Source organism: Penaeus vannamei, chromosome 22 (assembly GCF_042767895.1).
Source record: "Penaeus vannamei isolate JL-2024 chromosome 22, ASM4276789v1, whole genome shotgun sequence".
Lineage (NCBI taxonomy): Eukaryota > Metazoa > Arthropoda > Malacostraca > Decapoda > Penaeidae > Penaeus > Penaeus vannamei.
In genome coordinates, this window is record NC_091570.1 from 14858369 (window position 1) to 14863368 (window position 5000).

At 40.8% G+C, this 5000-nt stretch overlaps 1 protein-coding gene across 2 annotated transcripts in view; it reads right to left on the reverse strand.

The window, feature by feature from the left end:
- LOC113819830 (RNA binding protein fox-1 homolog 1-like) overlaps positions 1 to 5000 on the reverse strand; it is a 724543-nt gene that overhangs the window by 646896 nt on the left and 72647 nt on the right. The gene's annotated exons all lie outside the window — the stretch shown is intronic.

Genomic DNA, 5000 nt, shown 5'->3' on the forward strand with positions numbered 1-5000 from the left:
GGAAATCAAAGTTTTCCAGAAAAGCGTCGTCATTATGGTTCGTCGAGGGTTAGGGAGTGGAGGGAGGGGGAGGGGAGTGATGAGAGGGGAACTCAGCTAGGGAAGAGGGGAGAGGGAATGGAGAAAGAGCGGAGACAGAGAGGGAGCGCAGTTAGATGAAGACGGAAGATGAGTGATTGAAAATTAAGGTGGAAAGGGTTCTGATACAGAAAAAGAGAAGAGCGGGCGAGTGAGCGAGAGGGAGAAAGAGAGAAGAGGGAGAGGGAGAAAGAGAAAGAGAAAGAGAAAGAGAAAGAGAAAGAGAAAGAGAGAGAGAGAGAGAGAGAGAGAGAGAGAGAGAGAGAGAGAGAGAGAGAGAGAGAGAGAGAGAGAGAGAGAGAGAGAGAGAGAGAGGAGGGAGAAGGAGAGGGAGAGGGAGAAAGGGAAAAAGAAAGAGAGAGAGAGAGAAAGAGAGTTACCGACCTTCCGAACGAAAAAATATTTTATATTGCAATAGAAAAAATCTGCAATTAAGCCCCACCTCCCCGGCGAACAAAGACCCTTACCCCCCCCTCCCTCTAAAAAAAATATCAATCACAGAAAATGAAACAAAAGAAAAATACTCATCATTCCAAAGAAATAAGTACATAAATGAATAATTAACGATTAGTAGACAACTAAAATAAAAACAAACAAGACTGATAACAATAAAACAGATTGTCACAACCTCATAAGACAAATCCCACACCTTCTCACAGGCCTTAGAAACCACGGTGTCATGCAACTATCAATTTCTATCAAATACGCGTTGAGTTTAGAACAACAATTCGCAAAGTTTCGTCAATAGGTTACCCTTCTCCCCCCCCCCCTTGGATCTCTGTAACAAGAGCATGCCCCTTTTGTAACTTTACAGTGGTCTCGATTTTTGAAAATATTGATGAATATACAGCACTGAAATCCATGAGGTTAACGACTATCGTTTTTTTTTACTTACAGTTATCTCGAGTTTTAAAAATATTGATGAATATACAGCACTGAAAGTCATAAGGTTAACGACTATCGGAAACTAAAGGCATTTGTAAATTTACAGTTTCCTCGATTTTTTTTTTTTAATGTTGATTAATACACAGCACTGTAATTCATAAGGTTAACGAATACCGGAAACCAACAGGATTCTGAATCATCGTTTGATATAAAGAACCGTTGAATTAAAAAACGTTAACGAATATTGAAAATCTGAAAATAAAACTGACGAGATTCTAAGGCAAGATCAAGTCCATAAATTCAAATATATGTAATTGAGATATGATAAAGTATCAGAATTATGTCATTAGAATCCTAGTTTCGAAGAAATTTAAAATGTCAAACAAACAGACAAACTAACAAATGGACGACTGCAATTACGGGTTTAATCAGTCCCTTGATTTTTCAGTTGCAATCTTGACAAGAAGCGGAAACTTCGCTTATTGCATATACGTTATTTGTGATGATATGAATGTTTATTAATTACTTATTCATAGTGAAAACGAACGCGTTTATTTGCGATACAATGTGCATGTGTGTGAGTGCGTATGTGAGTGAGTGACTGACTAATCGATCAACTATGAATGACTGACCTTCCGGGCCGACTGAGTAACAGACCGACTGACTGGCTGACCAACTAGCCGAACCAACTGAGTGACTGACTAACCGACTGTCTACCTGACTAACCGAGCAACTAACTTACTGACTGACCGACCGACTGGCTGGCTGGCTAACAATCCGAACCAACTGACTGACTGACTTACTGACTGACTAACCAACCGACCGTCTAACTGACTAACCGAGCAACTAACTTACTGACTGACCGACCGACTGACTGACTGGCTGGCTAACAATCCGAACTAACTGACTGACTGACTAACCAACCGACCGATCGACTGACTGACTGACTAACCAATCGACCGACTGACTGCCTAACCGACCTCCCAACCGACCGACCCACTAACCGACCAACAACCCGACGAAAAACAAACACAGGCAGATTCTCCCGCGAACGCAAGTCCTTAGGGAAAAAAAAGAAAAATAAAGAGAGAGAGAAAGCGAGAGAGAAGGAAGGTTTGCATACATTGTCCTGGACAGGCTGAGGGGAAGAGGACACGACAGAACAAAGCTCAGGCGAGGGGAACGTGGCGAGGGGAAACCGTGGCATGAATGGGGGCTAACGTGAGGTAGCCGAAAGAGGGAAAAAAGTACTGGGGAGATATCACAGGGAAGTGAGGACGAGAGAATGAGGGGATGACAAGTTGCTGACGAGAGGAGGGAGGGTGAGGGACGGAGAGGAAGGAGGAGGGAGGGAGAGGAAGAGGAAGGGAGGAGGTGGGAAGGAGGGAGAGAAAATAAGAGTGACAGGGAGTTTGTGGGAGGGAAAGAGAAAGAGAAGGAGGGAAGGGAGTAAGATAGAGAGAGAGAGAGAGAGAGAGAGAGAGAGAGAGAGAGAGAGAGAGAGAGAGAGAGAGAGAGAGAGAGAGAGAGAGAGAGAGAGAGAGAGAGTCTAGGATGAAGTAGTAAGGGGAGAAAGAGGGACACACACACATTCCAAAACCAACTAGGAATCCTGGAGCGAGAGACTTACATAAGAAGGTGACCCAACGGCGGGCTCGGGTGCTGAACATCCCTTCGCCCGCCCGCCCGCCAGCCCGCCCGCCCTCCAGCCCACCGGCAGCCCTCGCGCCAATGGGGCCTTTGTTGCAGGGATACAAAAGGCGACATTCTCTCCGCTACGGACGCGCTCGACACACGCCCAGACGCTCGTAATTGGCCGGGCGAGAGATACGACCTTGAGATTGAAACAGTCGGATTTCCATTTTTTATGATAAAGATCAGCTTTTTTTTCTTTTTCCCCTTTCTACATTTTTTATGATAATGATCTTTTTTCTTTCTCTTTCTCTTTTTTTTGTGTGTGGGGGTAGTGGTGGAGGAGGAGAGGGTTTATTCTATTCCATTATTGATATTTTTAATGGTTTTCACTGGCCGGGGAGGTGCATGATTACATTATAGGAATTTCTGTCTATTTGTCTATTCATCCTTTATATCTATGCGATACACACACATATATACAGATACAACACACACACATACATACAGACACACACACACACACGCTCAGCACACACACACACACATATTCACTTCCTTTTTTCTTATCCTTGAAAGTCGTATACATTTCGCTCCATGTCACGAACGCCCGACCAATTAGTCGTGCCGAAGTGGACGAATTACACACACAAATACACACAAACAAACAAACAAATAAAATAAAAAACATAAAAAATACATAGATAAAAAATCCACTTGCCTCGGTTCTTAGTGAAGACACATCCGAGCTTAACTAAAGCATGTTTGACTTCATGTTCAAATCACGTTCAGAATTCATAGAGGATTTCAAACCCCCTTACCAAGTTTAATTAACCTGGAGTGATTAAAGTAATTAGGTGAAGAACACTGCAATTACTAACTTTGCAAGCTTTTCCTCACAGGGAAAATTTCAGCAAATCAATCTATCTTCTTACCATCATATATATCAACATACCAATCACTATTACCAGCCGTTCTGATCCTAACCATCACTACAACGACCACCCTAATCGAGACATAATAACCACCATTACCTTTTTAATAACGTACCATTTTCCCCATTACGTAAGACTCGGCTACCATGAACCACCGGACCCAAAACCTCTCGTGTGTCATGCGACGTGCGCGTGCATGCTAACTCAAAAGCTTATCGTAGCGTTATCGAAACCTCATAAAAAGTGGAAAAAAACGGAAGTACTCTCATAAATAAGCCATTACGTTATCGTTTTCTTTTGGTTCTCGTTGGCTCTCGTGCACGCTCCGGCAGGTCAGCTGGAAGGGGTGGCTGGCTCGCAGGGACTCCGGGCTTCGCTCTTTTTCCTTCTTTTAGGTCGTCGGTTTTCCTCCTCTTTCTCTTCTTTTTCCTTCCTTAATGTCTCTTTTCCCCTACTTCTCGTCGGTTTTCCTCTAATTCTTCATTTCCTTCTTCTATGTCGTCGTTTTTTCTCTGCTTCTTCATTTTCTCTTTTATGTCTTTTTTCCTCTACTTCCTCTTCTTTTTTTCCTTCTTTAATGTCTTTTTTCTTCTACTTAATTTTCTTCTTTTACGTAGTTTTTTTTCCCTCTACCTCTTCGCTTTTTCTTCTTTTGTGTCATTTTCCCTGTACTTCCTCTTCATTTCCTTCTTCTATGTCGTATTTTCTTCTACTTCTTTATTTCCTTCTTTTATGTCGTCTTTTTTCCTCTACATCTCCTTTTTCTTTCCTTTATGTCGTCTTTTTTCCTCTTCCTCCTGTTTTTCTTTATTTTATGTCGTCTTTTTTCCTCCACCTCCTCTTCATTTCCTTCTATGTCGTCTTTTTTCGTCTACCTCCTTCTTTTTCTTTCTTTTATGACTTTTTATGTCTTTTCCTCTTCTACTTCCTTTACTTTTCCTTCTTTTATGTCGTCCTTTTTCCTCTACATTCAATTTTTTTGTTTCATGTCGTCCTTATTCCTCTACCTCCTCTTCTTTTTCCTTTCTTTTATGTCCTTTCTTTTTCTCTACTTTCTCTTCATTTTCTCCTTTGTCTAACTCTTCTTTTTTTTCTTTTATATCGTTCTTCTTCGTCTACCATTTCCTTTTTTTGTGAAAAAATACAACAAAATTATACCACAGAAAAAAGTATTGCATGATAAAAATAACAATACAGTAAATAGAATACAAAAAACAAATAATCGACAATACAATAAAAAATAAATAATAACACCGAAATAATACATAAAAAACTCATTCCTCATACAATTACAACAACAACAAAAATCATCAAATAATAACCGCCAAAAATACAATAACAACAAAAAAATCATCATACAATAACAACAAAAACAAATTTATTATACCACAACAACAACAAAAATCCCAACATATCAACCAATACCAACCACAACCACAAACCCACAAAACAAACAACACGCAAACCCAT